This window comes from Lycium ferocissimum, chromosome 3 (genome assembly GCF_029784015.1).
Source record: "Lycium ferocissimum isolate CSIRO_LF1 chromosome 3, AGI_CSIRO_Lferr_CH_V1, whole genome shotgun sequence".
Lineage (NCBI taxonomy): Eukaryota > Viridiplantae > Streptophyta > Magnoliopsida > Solanales > Solanaceae > Lycium > Lycium ferocissimum.
In genome coordinates, this window is record NC_081344.1 from 59,139,741 (window position 1) to 59,155,725 (window position 15,985).

The following is a 15,985-nucleotide window of genomic DNA, read 5'->3' on the forward strand; positions in this document are numbered from 1 at the left end:
CTTTTTTGAAAATTTGTCGATTCCGTGAGGTCCGGAGGGTCAATTATGACTTGGTGGGTGTTCAAATTTGTTCCCAAGGCACTTGGGAGCGTTTTGGGCTATAGGTTGAAAAGTTGGTTTTTGGCCGTTCGGGGTTGACCCGCTCAAATAGACCTCCGATGGGAATTTTGAGACCACAAGTGAGTCTGTAGTGTGTTTTTATGTGTGTGCGCATATCTGTTTTGTATCTGGGAGGTCTCGGGTGATTGTCGGGATTTGGAAAGAACTTGGTGAAAACCCAGAAATTACTGGTTACTAATGTCTCGCCCCAGCTAGACTGGGTGCGCCCCAGCGGACCCGCCTCAGCTAGGCTTGGTCCACCGACGCGAAAATTGTGGATTCTATAGAAATCCGGCCCAGTGGATGTTATTCCGATAAGGCAAATGCGCGACAGCGGGACTTTTTCCGCTAGAGCGGAAGACGCTGTTCCAGATTCATTAAATGCCTAAGTTAAACCCTTCATTTCCCATTCCCAAAATTATTTCTCCAAAGTGTCTTAAGGGCGATTTGAAGTGTTTCTAAGAGGATCCTTCTTGGGGTAAGTCACTTCCACCTTGTTATCCATTATTTACCTTTCCTAAGCTTGAATCTATGGTGGAAATCTAGAAAGCTAGTTGAAGAAGATGAGTCTCAACCTTAATTTTGTTATTGAACTTTAGGCTTCAAATGTAAGAATAATTGATGAATTTGTCTAATCTAAGCATGTAATTTCATTAATTAGTAACAAATATGCTTGAATCTTCCATTTGAGTTAAGAGATTGAATAAGGAAAAGCTAGGGTTTATGCCTAATTTGGGGGTTTTGCCTTGAATGATGAATTGGTCAATAATTGAGCTAAATTAGCAATTGGAGAGTAGAATTGAACTTCTAGAACGTTGGGTTACCAACTATATCTTTTGAAATACCCATGTTACCCTTGCGGGTCCGATTTCCCTTAGTTGATTTTGATTCGAATGAATGTATAGCAATATGGCTACCATTGTTCCCCGTTTCTAACTTAAATTTAGGCAATGTCTAGACTTTTGGTATTCAGACGCTCTTCGGAAGGGCAAGGCTCGGGTTTGACGATTTGTGGCACCAGCTCGGCATCAAGGTAGGTTATGTCTTACTTAGTTAGACTTTGATTAGTGAAATGTATATATGCATAGAATTGAGGGAGAAAGCATTATTAGGTTTTCAGACATGATGTTGGGATGGATATACTCCTAGGTTGGTATGACTTCTGATTTTGTGGGCTTATCGCCGTTATTTTACGCACTGTGACATGTGGTGTACTTGTTGATGTGATTGGGTGATATGAGGTGATAGATTCACTATGATTATTGAAACTCTGTGTTGTTCCCATTTTCATGGTTGTTGTGATTTATGCAAGTCTTGTTATGACTTATGGTGCTTTGTGATCTCCATAGCATATTCATTGGCTTTTGATTCATTGATATCTCATTCTTGCATTCATACATTCATGCATGATGGAAATGTTGTGGAAAACAGTGTGATAAAAGAATCATGGAACAATTGATAGAAAAAGACTTTGGAAACATTTTAAGAAAGTGAAAGATGAAAGTCACCTCTGTGCTTTGTGCAGAGTGGCCGGTTTTATGAAAGTGAAAGATGAAAGTCACCTCTAGGCTTTGTGCGGACTGGCTGGTTTTATGAAAGTGAAAGTTGAAAGTTATCTCTGGGCTTTGTACAGAGTGACTGGTACATGGACACTATGGGTCCCCGTGGGTCATGACTGCCGAGACGTCGAGATTCCGTTCGGAGCATGTTTGTACATGTTGTGTTATTGGCCATTGTATTGCATTTCATTGACATCCATCCCATTGCATTGATATATCATCATCTCATTTGACATCTATTGATCGGATTTGTGGTTGTGCTTGTGTTTTGGCTATTCTGAGGAAATAGTGAAAGACTTGGCAGACTTGTGTTTAGGTGCTTGACCATAGGCTATGACTCGGCTATTGATCATTTGTGATTTGGGTGGATGTTTGTGCTTGTCTGTTTATCTTGTCCGATTCTATGTTTTATATGCGTGAGCTAATCTTAGTTGGCCTATGATGCTTACCAGTACTTGTTGTTTGTACTGATGCTACCTTGCTGCAATCTTTTCTCAGTGCAGAGTTTGTTACAGATTCCACATCTGTCACGACCCAAATCACTGATCGTGCGGGCACCTACCTTTTGCCCACCTGGTAGGCAAACCTGTCCCTTAAATATTCATTCAATAACATAAATAATAAATACAAGCAACAGAAGTCTAAAACAATAGATAGATAGTAATGCGGAATACAACAACTACTCAAGGAATCTGGTTTGAATAGTACAAGAGCTTCTAAGTATACAACTTGAATAATAGTTACAACCACAACCTGAATATAACTTTTGTTTAGAATGAGAATTAAACAGAAAAGTCTAGATGAACTCCATGAGATCCTTGAAGGCTAATTGAATTTCGCTCATGTACCTAGAACAACTCTACATCCCAAAAAGGGTGTAGCAAGAGTAGTATCAGCACAAACAACACGTACTGGTAGGCATCATAGGCCGACAACAATTAGCTAACATATATAAAAGAAAGAAACTAAAAGCTAGGCAGGTAAGCAATCAAAATGCAGTCACAAATCACTGTTACGGTTCGCATTTCGCAGGCGGAGTTAGCGCTCGAAAAAGCTACTACGAGTTTGTTGGTGCTCTTTCAGACTTATTTTAAAAAAGAGTTGCCACCTAATTTTTAGGAAATTAGGAAAATCGGGTTCAAAGGATTTATTCAAACGCTGTGAAAAAAGCCTTTGTAACAAAAGTTCTAAGTAAGGGTTGTGGTGATCCCCTAGCGAAGGTGTTAGGCACCCTAGTACTAAGGATCCATAGTATACGGTTGACCTTCGAGTTTCAATGCGTGATTTTGTATGAACTGTTTATGTATTTAATTTCCCGTATAAAAATACTGTCATGGCATATCATTTTGGCTTTAAAAGAATTAAAGAATTTCCCTTTAAATAAGAGTAGCTTAAGCTCGGATTTAAAATATCTGGAAAAAAAAAATATTATCCTTTAACCTATAAGGATAGTATACTGGATATGTCCCATCTAAAACTGAATGCCATGTGTTTGTTTGTAAGAAAATATATATGTATACGCATGTGTACAGTCTTTTATTAATTCATACATTCTCCACATTTTTTGTTACACCTCGCACTCTCAGAGCATGAGCATGCCACGTATTTCACCATATTAATGGAGTATCGAAAACGTCCCGCGAAGTTTTGAAAGGTACAAGTCATGGGTAGTACGTAACAAGGAAGTAAAGGATGAATTATGATCTCGTAAGTCGTAACCGGGAAGGACAACCTTGGAACCAAAGGACATGACCATTATCAAGTATGATTAATGATAAATATCATGTATGGAAAGTTTCGAAAGATTCCGGGACCAAGCAAATCGAAGAAAATAAGTTTGTCGAAAAATTGAAAAAAGTTGGCAGAATTTTGGGGCAACTTTGGAGGGGTATATCTCCAGGTATATCAGGAGTTTTGAGGTGTTTCAAGAGCCTAAAATGAAGTTCATCGAGTCTAGTTTCCAACGAAACAAACCGTTTGTCGATACGACATCGGAGTAGGGAGTTATGGGCATTTTAAAACGGACTGTCAAAAAGGCCCAACAATTTCGACCCATTAGCCCAAAACCGAATTGGACTATTATATATACCCCTTAAGACATCTAACTCATCATTTTTCATCAATTTCTCACCATCTCTCACCTCTACACCTCTCTAGAATCTCCCACAACATTCATCCAATCTCCAAACCTCTCTAAACTTATAATCCCCTAGAACCTTCTTCCAACTTCTATAACATGCACATATATTCCTACAAGTCTATATGACAATTTTGGGTCATTTTTATTTCATTTTTAACATAGCCTCAAGTCCTAGGAAGTCCTAGAAATTTCTCCAACATGTTTCCAAGCGCAAACCAAGGATCAAAGTGAAGACTAAAGTGGTTAAGGGTTTCCAAGTGAGATCTACACTTGTCTCCTCTTCTTGAAGATGTTGGGGTGAGTATTTTTAATGTGGAGAAACCATGGAATTGAAGTGTTCTTGAATTTTGAGGTAAGATTTCATATTAGTTTCATGATTATGAGTTTATTGGTAATTGTGTTAAGATTTGAGGAGAAGGAAATTGGAGGAAAAGTTCAAATATGCAATTGATGATATTTTTGTTATATCCTGTGTTTTCGCATATTCGGCAGTTTCGAAATAATTGTGACTTGTTAAGAGTAAGGCCAAATCTTGGTTCTATTTAGCATATAAGTTATCTATGAGAGGTATGGACGCGGAAATATCGAGAAATTGTTTCGGGAATTGCAAAATACGATTCATGAAGCATTGGGCCAAAACAAAATGGAAAAAAATGAGGCCCAAAAATGTGGGAGGTGGCCGGCCATGGCCATATGGCCCAAGGCCCACATGGAATTAAAATCCATGTGGTTAAATAGAATAAGCCACCATATTATTCTTCAAAGTTCCAAGAAATTTCAAGAAAGAAAAAGAAGAACTTGGAGAATCACCAAGCAAACCATTCGGCCAAAAAAAAAAAAAAGGAGAAAAAATTTCCAAGCCTTCAACTTTGATCCAAAAATCTCTTCCTTCTCGAATTCTTAACAAGTTTAAGGCGCTCTTCGACATGGTATAAGTAGTTAAGCAAGAAAACTCCGTTTGCGGAAAGTGGAAATTTGAAGAAAAAGGTGAGATTTCTATCCTTTTATGTTATGGAAGAAGTGTATATGTTATAGTGTTTAGAATTGAACAAAATCATGAAATTGTGGTGTGTGTGATGTAGCCGTGTGGGGTGTGTGAATATGTATGTGGCCGTGTAGTGTGCATGGAAAAAGGAAAATGAATTGAAGTCCATTTAGTTTGTTAGTTGCGTCGTTGTGGCATTTATGACGTAAATAAAGGTTTGGTGAATCGAGTTGGCATGAAAAATTCATTGTTAGGTTGTTGTAGGAAACTATGTGATTTTATTCTAGTTTTATGTTAACATGGAAATGAAATTGTTAAGATGTAATTATGATAACTGTTGATGAAATGGGAAGATGGAAATATGCTATGAAGATGCATGTTAAAGATTAAAAGTTTTGGATGTATTACGGCTTGATGGAAAGTTTGTATATCTTGTGGATATTTGTAGAAATGATATGAAATGTTTCCGAATTGTATTTGAATGGTTTTGGATTAGTGAATAGATATGAGAATGTTAACATGAAGTTGGGAAGGTGAAGTCGGAATGGAAGCTATAGCATTATGTTGGAAAAAAAGATTAGTTGTGTTATATTGTGATTCGTAGTGATTGTTGTTGTTGTTGTTGGTGTTGTTAATGTTGTTGTTGGATTGGTTGTTGTCATTTAAGCGAGTTTAATACTCGGGGATGTTGAATTTATAGGGGGAAATCTTTTGCCGAAATTTCGGTAGGCAAATATGGATTTAAACTTGAGTTCTTAAAAGCTTGTAACTCACATTTGGTAACTATGACCAATTGTAGATTTTGGTAGAAACGGGAGTGGAGCTCAGACGAGCGTAAGACGCGAACAAGGTATGTAAAGCCTACCTTTCCTTCCTTTGGCATGTCCTAGTCGTACTAGGTGAAGATCGGAACCTCGGGAATAGTTCTGCTCTTGGAAATCCGAGTTTGATTTTGCATACTATTCATTCAGCGCAATTGAACTGAAATCCTTATCTTTGGTCAAAAGAATGCTTAAACCTTTGTAACGGTGGCCAATGTATCTGAATCGCTCCGGAACCTTTATGGATGGCTTGAGGGAGCCTAATCTTTGTAATTTATGTTCGCCGCCTCGACTTGACCCGAGGTGGGCCCACAGTCCTGAGACTCTTGTATTGCTCCATTCGACTCATTTTGGTACAATAATTAAAGGACTATTTTTGTACAAGAAATATAAAATTGATTTCTTTTAAACCACTCCGACGGGGGTGTGAGATTTTAATACTTAAACTTTCTAAAACCACTCCGAAGGGGGTGCGATGGCCTCAGCTTATGCCTAAGTGTGCTATGGCCTTAGTACGTATCGAGCGAGCGATGGCCTCGGTGATCACCGAGTGTGCTATGGCCTCAGCTTACGTCTGGGCGCGCTATGGCCTTGGCTTATGTCTGAGCGTGCTATTTTTTTCCAAAATCACTCCGCAAGGGGTGCGAGGTTTTACTATTTTATTTCATTTACTATTTGTGTTTATCTTATCATTACTAATACGCCCGAAGGGGCCGTGATCGCTATTATGCCGGAAGCGGCAATGCCGAAAAAGGGCCATCGTTGATATTGAGCGAAGCGGCCGCGGAAGGGCCATTATTGAAATTTCGCCGGAAGCGGCGTGGGTGATGTATTGTATTACTCCTTTAAAGGAAGAGTTCTAGACTGCACTACGTACCTTGAAAACGTTAGTTAGATTGTGATTAATTATTTAAAGCTTGTTTTAGGGCTTTGTGTAATTATTTATGTTTTCTTCTAGCAAAGGCTGCAGGTATTGGGTTGATTATGACTTCTTCCTTCCTAAATTGCGCGGTGATTATTATCCATCCTCGCTTTACATATTCAGTACATATTTCGTACTGACCCCCTTTCTTCGGGGGCTGCGTTTCATGCCCGCAGGTACAGGGACGCGACTCGGCGATCCAGCTACTTAGGGGAGTCGGCTACGAAGTCGGACAACTCCACTCTTTTCCGAGAGGTGTTTCTATTTTGGTATAATTTTGAGTATATATTACGCAAGTTGTACTTTTAGACGTCTGCGAACAGCGTGGGTGTTATGGGTACTGTTTGGTCTTGTCAGTCACTATGTTATTGTACAGAAGTAGCGGTAGCCTCTTCGGCCCGCCTTGTCCTATACCATGTATATATTTATGTATGTGTATATATGTCAGTACTTTTTAAGACGCTTTAAGTTATGTATCGACTTTAGTATTTCATTTAGAATTTCAAAAAAAAATCTATTGATCGCCATATTCGAGTGTGAGTAGCAAATGTTGAGTCCTCAGACAGGGTAAGCCCGGTCACTTGTCACGGCCCTAGGTTGGGTCGTGACAATTTTGAGTTGTGAATTAACTTGAGTTATAATTATTAGTATGTTTTTAGCATAATCTTGTTATAAGGGATAATAATGATGTTAAGGAATTGTCGCATACGAGTATATAAGGGGTTATATGAAGTTGTTGTTATGGATTGATTATGAAAAGAAGTTTGGGATTGAATTGAGTATAGTTTGAATGTAATATTTTGATTATGGAATTGTTGATGTTTTATTGTGTTTTGGGAGTTGTTTTGAAGATTGGAGGGAGTAGAAGATATAGAGGAGATGTTGCCCGAATTTTGGCAGATTCTAAAGGGGTTTAATTTGAAGGCTTAAGATAAGCATATGACGATAAGCCTAACAATAATATGAATTCTCTTGAATGTAGATTATGAGCTTAGGAGGATAAGCGTTAAGTAGTTAAGGAGACCAAAAAGGTATGTTAAGGCTAGTCCCTTTCTTTCAAAAGGCATGATTCCTATGTTATGATTCCATATATGTTTCCATAACCTTCTTACTTCCAAAAGTTAGAAGTTCATGATTCTTAAAATCTTCTTATGATACTAAAGATGAGATGTTTTCTATGATGAACATGATGATGATGATTTTAATTCTAGAAATTCCAAAGCGTATGATTTTAATGCTATTATGAGATTATTGAGCTTATTTCATGATTTTCTCAATTTTATTCATTGTTGTTGACCTCACTTTATAATAATTGTTCCTTCAAGGTAAAGATACAGCCATGATGATTGTTCCATAATATAAATCGGAGGTTACCGACCCTACGTCACTCCGATAGAGTTGTAGCTTTTATTTGGGCTCTCATGCATGCTACTTATATTATATATATATATATATATATATATATATATATATATATATGTATATAGGTGATATGGGGAAAGGTGAGGCGTTATATACGCATAACCACCTGATCAGTTGGTATACTATAATATCGTCCTGGACGCTGGATATATGGATAGATGGATCGGGCCGTTCGTTCCACGGCAATATATAATGATATGATATATGGATCCGGCTACACGTTCCGCAGCAATATAAAATATTTATGGATCGGGCTGCACGTTCCACAGCACTATTATTTATATATATATAGGAGGAATGTTTTTTTTTTTTTAAAAGAAAGCTAAGCATGCATGGCATCCCCCTTATGAGGCAATCAGATGTACAGGTTATCTTATCTCATGTTATATTCCATATTTCTTGTTATGTTGTTATTCATGCCTTATATACTCATTACCTTGTTCGTCGACGTCCCTTAACAGACGCGCGTTCATGCCGCCGAGTAGGCAACGGAGTAGACCCTAACCCATAGGAGCTTCATCAGCGGAATCTCAAGAGCGCTTTATTTACTTCGGAGCTGCGGTCTATTGGTATTAGTCCTTATGGTGACTTGTGTTCTATGTAGAGGCTCGTAGACATGTGTGTACAGTTAGACATTTCATAACCCTACCGGTTCATATCGTTGTAAAACATTTTAGTAGCCTGGTCGGCTGGTAACGATGGGCATAATTGTTGAAGATTATATAGAGATGTGTTGTTATGTTGTGATATATGTCCTTACAGATTATGATATCCATGAGCTATCTTTATGGTCCACCAGAAATGATTATGAGATGTATGTTTAGAGGTGCTCGGTGTGTTAGCTTCGGGTGCCTGTCATGGCCCTCTGGTTGGGTCGTGACATTTTTACCTCTTTGGTCAACCATATCCTCAGAACTATTTTCCCAACTCGGGTTTTGAAAGAAATTCCATTTTATTTTAATTCATTAAGTTGGGTCTATCCCAAATATTTCTTTTACTTTCTTTTCTCAAATTTCTCAAATTATAAAATACACTTTTAAAGATGTATGCAAAGATAATCAACTTTTGTGCAAGAAAAATATACTTTCAATTTTTATTTACTTTAATCTGGTGGAATACAACTCTTTTATCGTTTGGATACAATTTGAAACATCTCCTACCCAAATCCTAGGTTCCAACTTACAAGGGTTTCAATATCTATACAAGTGTATTTTTTTCATACTTATGCAGAAAATAATGTAAAACTTATGCTAAAAGGAAGGGAAAGGAACTTTAGCTTTCTCAGCCTTGGGCCCAACTCCCGTACTCTTCTAGCCCTTCGTCCGAAGCTCTAAGCATCTGATCCTTTTGCTTCATCCTTAAGCTTTGCTTTCCGTGCTTGTTTTATTGGTACCTTGCACAATGAAAAGGAAAATAGTTAGTCAAAATGATACGCCACCACATAGGGTGACGCTTAGGAACATAAACAATAATATCCCTCGGACTCGTATCAAACTTTGAAAGCTTTGATTACGGAGGCTTAGACTCACGGTTCCGAATATGGCAAACGAACCCGAATAATGTCGCGGCTGCAAACTAGGGGGCATTCTAGTTGTCTTGCCAAACGCATGTTGGTTCCTACCTCGTGATATCAATGTGAGATCATCCTTGCCTAAACCGAGGGATAACCTTTTAGGACAAGGCATGGCCTCAAAAAACATTTTTTCATTGGCCCTAGTGTATTATCGTGTTCGAATCAGTGGGATTTTACCAAGTACAGCTATCTGTTCGTTTTAAAGAAAAATAGCAATTCTTCGAGCGACATAGCAGCAGCAATTTCCACCAGAAGATGGGACTCTAAAGAACAGTAATCAGCCAACTCCAAAGCAGTCCAACCAACACTCATGGTGCAGCAGTTATTCTTCTAAAAAACACACCAGCTAACCTCTCAAGATGCACTAGTTATTACGCTCAAACGACAACTAAGCAACAAGCCAAATAAAGCAGGTTTGAAGCTTTAAATAAAGAAGTAATGAGGCCAAAAATTGTCCCACGAATGCTGCTGGTTTTAACCTCAAACATGCAGCACCGTTGGACAAAATTTAGCAATTGACATAGTGACAGAATTCAACTCAAATTACCAATATTCAGCAACATTCGGGCTAAAACCGCAGCAACAATCTGCCCTTAAAGGGCAGCAACGAATGGCCAGAACGCAACAGTCATTTGGCTCAACAACAATGCCATAACGAACCCATATGTACTCAAAAAATGCAGTGATGGTTTGGCCAAAATGCAGCAGAAAATTGCCCCAAAATGATCATCAACATGGAGAAGTTATTTGCCTTAAGGTCATGACAACAGCCCCAACACAGTGGTTATTCATCAACAGAATGGGCCTTCAAACACAAGCCAACAACCCCTCTAAAAATGCGGTAAATCTAGTCTCGAAATGCAGCAAGCACTCACCCAAAATACAGCAGGAGCAAGCCGAATATAGCAGCAGTTTTGAAGCCCCAAATGCAGCAACCATTAGGCTTAAAATGGTCACTAGTATGACAACCCAACATGACAACAAATAAAAACATGGATGCAGCAAGCTTATCACAAATAGGCAGCAACGAAAGGTAAACAGATATAACAACAGCCGGCAAGGCTTAAATAAATTGTACATTAATAAGATGAGGCAACCAATTACATGTTTAAAGATAAGGAGAGAAACAACTTGGGGCATCAAATCGCCAAACTGAATCTGAAAGAGTAGCAACAAGTAGCAGCACACTCATTTACAGTACATCACTTTGTGGGCTTCACTAGTGCGGCAATGTTCTCACATTCAGCTCATTCAATCTCTTTGCCGAGCAGCGACGGGGGCGACGAAAGTTGAGTCGATCACCTTCGTCCTGGACCAATGACGACCAAATTATTCCGACAATCGAGAATATTAAACTTAATCTGATGGTTCAAGAAACTGAACTTACAAGAGACTTTCTTCTTGTTTGAAGTCGAGTGAATTGAAAAAACTCAGATTTTCTAGTATCAAAACTTGTTTTAGAGTGAAGACATGGAGTTCTAAAATAGAACCCCAAATGCTATGGTTTTGCATTTTGAACGATGTGGGACTTTCCCCTTTAAGAAATTTGTTTGAGATTTGAATTTTAGACTTGAACAGCTGTAAGGATGTCTGAATTCGTACTGGAAAGAAAAGGGAAAATCAAAATAAATTGAAACCAATTCAAAAGTTACCGTTGATAGTGAGAAGAAAACAAAGCTTTGATTGTTATGCCAAAAATGGCGAGACAAAGAGCGTTCTTGACAAAAACGCGTGAGAATCTTAGCCAAAAAAGGTATTCGCATGCTTGTTAATCGCTGGAGAGAACAAAAAGGGCCTGGGGTTCATTTTTTTTTTTTTGAATTGAAGAACAGAATGTGTATTTGGGGGCTAATGGGAAGCGGGCCGGGTCATTCAAGGTTTGGGCTAAGTTATTGGGTTGGGCAAATTGGGTTTTAAATGGTAGAGAATATGGGGCTAGTTTGGCTGAAATGGCCTTTAGCATATAGCATTTTTCCATTACCAATTGTGACCCAATTTTGTAAGAAATAGCCAATTCAACTTGAATCGAAACAATTCTTTTGAACCAATTAATTATTCAACTAACTAATTAAGCTTCTTGACTCTAACAAAGCAGAATAATTAATTGCAAAAGAGATTAGCTATAGTTTTTTTTAAATGAATTATGCTCGTCTGGGCTTTTATTAATTATGCAAAAAATTGAAATGGTTCAAAAAAGCCCAATCCAAACCGGTCAGGCCCAAAAAGATAAAACAAAAAAGTAGAAATTAAAAAACATCAAAGGGAAATAATATTTGCCTAGCTTTCCTAATTGAAACCCTAAAATGTCGGGTTATTCTCTTTGTCTTCAGCCGTGATTCTCTTCGACTTTCACCTCTAGTGGTGTGAAAATGATGATTAGACCACAGGATGCTACTTTGATGGTTAAATTCTAATTCACTCCTCCATGTGCGTAGTTGTTCTTCCTTTCTCATCTCATCAAATTCAGGTAAAGCTTCAATCTTCTTAAATCTGTTCATTTTTTCTTATTTCTGACTCGATTGAACCTTTTTAACCTTGTTCTTGTTCTGTATGTACCACTTTTGTGTTTGAGCTGTGTTTAATCAATCCTTGCTTGAGCTCCTCTTGACATTTGTAGCTTGATCTATGCTTAATGGACCTCTGCTTGAGCTCCTTCTGACCTTTGCAGCTACTTCTTCCTTTGTAAGTTCTTCTTCTTCCATGACTTGTATTCCATTACTGCTACTGGTACCTTTGATATGCTGAGCTTGTTGATTTTTTAAATCGTCTTCTCTTTGTAGTTTGGACTCGCTATAGTAGTTAAACTGTAATGACTTTATACTGACAATTAAAATGCGTACTTAAATCAAAGACCTTGTTTTTGTGCAAATTGATTTTCTAATTGATAAAAATAGACATAATTAATACTTAAAATTATATGTAAAAATACACATAATATATATTATGGTGGTTTGCCCCTTCGTTGTGCAGGGATGGCGGAGCCGTCCTTGGGCAACGAAATTTGACAAAACCCGATTTTTGACCGACCAACTCAACTGATCTCTTAAGTGAAAAAGCTCATGTGATGTTTTGGAAATTATGGCCGGACCACGCGTTGGGTTTCCTATATATCTCAGGCTATATGAGAATTCAGGCCATTTGCAGTTCGACTCGAATTTTTTGAAAACTTTCAAAGAGACTCGAACTTGGGACTTAATTGGGGGGAGTTTAGATTAGGCCGAGCTCTGATATTGAGGTCGCCTACATATCCCTACCCTCGGGAATCAGGCCGTATGTAGTTCGACTCGATCGGTAGAAAAGGATATTCCTTATACGGAAGTAACCTTTGGTTTGAGATAGATGACTACAAACTTCTGAGTACGGAAAAAAGGCTTGCAATTTCTAAGCTATGAAGGTGGCATGCTTCACACTCATAATTAAGTCCTTGCACGGCCATAATTTCGTATACCTTAAGTAAGTTGTCAACTAGATTTGAAAGAAAGACTGATGATGCCCCAATAGAGATACTGAGTGCAAAACTCAAAGATAATGACTCTTGCCTTCTCAACAGGGTGGTTTTTGACATGAATAGGACACCTACATGCCTTCTACAGGTGTGTAGTTTGATGGTTGTGAAAGGAGATCCTCATCTCTCGCCCGAAGAGTCTGCGCCTTTCTTCTGCAATGTGCCCCGATTTGCTGCTAAGAAAAAGTTCCACGTTGCTCCACATGAGTCTGGATCTGATTCAGTCGGCCTGCTCCTTCTGGTGGTTTTGTACCTGTTTCCATAGGTTGACAACATTATAGATATTGCTCGTGGTGTAAACATGTTTGCGTAGACGGCCTTTGCGGCTGTTCGTATGAATGGCCCTTTTGGCAGTTTGTATAAATGAATGGCCCTTTTGGCAATGCTTGCATGAATGGCCCTTTTGGCAGTGCTTGCATGAATGGCCCTTTTGGCAGTGTTTGTATGAATGGCCCTTTTGGCAATATTTGCGTGAACGGCCCTTTTGGCAATATTTGTATGAATGGCCCTTTTGGCAATGTTTGTATGAATGGTCTTTTTGGCAATGTTTTGTATGAATGGCCCTCGCGGCAATGTTTGTATGAATGGACCTCGCGGCAATGTTTGTATGAATGGCCCCCGCGGCAAATAAAAATAATTTAAATGATTGTTTTAATTTCATTTGGGTAGCGTCTCACTTCAGTGACTAGCATCCCATTTTTTGGTTAGCATTTCACCTCAGTGATTAGCATTCCATTTCGTCAGTTAGCGTCTCACCTTAGTGATTAGCGTTCCATTTTACAGGGTAGCATCCCGTTTTGTCAGTTAGCGTCTCACCTTAGTGACTAGCGTTCCGTTTTACCGAGTAGCGTTTCATTTTGGTGATTAGCGCCCCGTTTTGTCGTTTAGCATCTCACCTTAGTGACTAACGTTCCGATTTATCAGGTAGCATTTCACTTTGGTGATTAGCGTCTCGTCAGGATCCCACTTGTGGGCAAATAAGTAATAAAGTCCCATTTTCGGGTAAAACATAAATTGAGATACCGAAAACCTTTGTGTTCGACATGGTTTATGATTCCTCTGAGCCTCGTTGATGTGGGTGGCCAAATGCTATCCTTTTGAAGATTTATGCCGCCATTGCTTACGTCTTCGCCTTCAAGCATATTGCAATTACTTTGAAGCCTCTTTGAATTTAAATTGTATCAAAGTTCATTTTGATGCTCGTATGACTCTTCTAGTCTTAAAAAAATGGTTAGTAGATACGTTGTCGCTTTGCTAGCTACTTTAGTCAAAAATAATCTTAAAAGGGCTTTGTACAACAACGAAGCATCGTTCGTTAGTTGTAGAAGTAGGCAAACATGCATGTCCTTTTCTAAGGTGGACAAACAAATATACGTCCTTTTCTAAGATGGACGAGCAAGTATGTCCCTTTCTAAGGCGGACAAGCACAAATACGTCCCTTTCTAAAGTGGACGAGCAGATATGTCCCTTTCTAAGGTGGACAAACAAATATACGCCCCTTTCTAAGGTGGACGAGCAAGTATGTCCCTTTCTAAGGTGGACAAGCACATATACTTCCCTTTCTAAGGTGGACGAGCAGATATGTCCCTTTCTAAGGTAGACAAACAAATATATGCCCCTTTCTAAGGTGGACGAGCAAGTATGTCCCTTTCTAAGGTGGACAAGCATATATACGTTCCTTTCTAAGGTGGACGAGCAAGTATATCCCTTTCTAAGGTGGACAAACAAATATGCGCCCCTTTCTAAGGTGGACGAGCAGAAATGTCCCTTTCTGAGGTGGACAAACAACACATATAAGTCCCTTTCTAAGGTAGACAGGCATATATGTCCCTTTTTGAGGTGGACAAACAAATATATGCCCCTTTCTAAGGTGGACGAGCAAGTATGTCCCTTTCTAAGGTGGACAAGCACATATACATCCCTTTCTAAGGTGGATGAGCAGATATGTCCCTTTCTAAGGTGGACGAGCAAGTATATCCCTTTCTAAGGTAGACCAGCACATATATGTCCCTTTCTAAGGTGGCCGGGCAGATATGTTCCTTTTACGAGGTGGACAAACAAATATACGCCCCTTTCTAAGGTGGACGAGCAAGTATGTCCCTTTCTAAGGTGGAAAAGTACATATACATCCCTTTCTAAGGTGGACGAGCAGATATGTCCCTCGCTAAGGTGTACAGACAAATATACGCCCCTTTCTAAGGTGGACGAGCAAGTATGTCCCTTTATAAGGTGGACAAACAAATATATGCCCCTTTCTAAGGACGACGAGCAAGTATGTCCCTTTCTAAGGTGGACAAGCAAGTATGTTGAAAGTAAATATCCCACTTGCGGGTAAAAAAGCAATAAAATCCCACTTCCGATAAACAAGCAATAAAATTCCTCTGCCGAGTAAACAAATAGCATATATCCCACTTCCGGGCAAATAGCAAATCCCACTTCCGGGAAAATAGCAAATATCCCACTTTCGGGCAAGTAAATAGCAGATATCCCACTTCCGGGCAAAAATAAATTGATATACCGAGAATCATGTGTTTGACATGGTTTATGATTCCTCTGTTACTTGTTGATGTGGAACGAGTTGTCCCAGCTTGTGGTCAAGAAAAGTCATCGATGACTTGGTGTAGACTCAGCTTGTGCCGTCAGATAGGCTTGTTTGATATCTCTGGTCAACGTTGAAGACTTGATTTCCATTTCGTCTAGCATATCGAGCGTCTCTTCAGTTTGATCGAGAGACTTGATGCTTGGCGGCGTTCCTTTGTCTTGATGGGCGCTTTTGACAACGTCATGTTGATTTGGCGTCATTATTTCGTAGCTCATCACGTGTTGAAGAATGGTTTTGATATTGAAGGCTAATATAGCTGATTTCGGGATGTCACATAAGGTGTGTCCCTACTTTGTTTTGATTTCATGAAAAAAGGGGAGATGTTTGCTAGAAGTGCTTTAGACATCTGAGAGATTT

General features: G+C 39.0%; 1 protein-coding gene across 1 annotated transcript in view; it reads right to left on the minus strand.

Annotated features, from left to right (window-relative positions):
- Positions 1-12,147: 12,147 nt before the first annotated feature.
- Positions 12,148-15,985, minus strand: part of LOC132050318 (uncharacterized) — a 72,234-nt gene continuing 68,396 nt past the window's right edge. The window contains exon 10 of the mRNA XM_059441520.1: positions 12,148-12,158. The gene's annotated coding sequence lies outside the window, so the exon portion shown is untranslated. The remainder of the gene's footprint in view (positions 12,159-15,985) is intronic.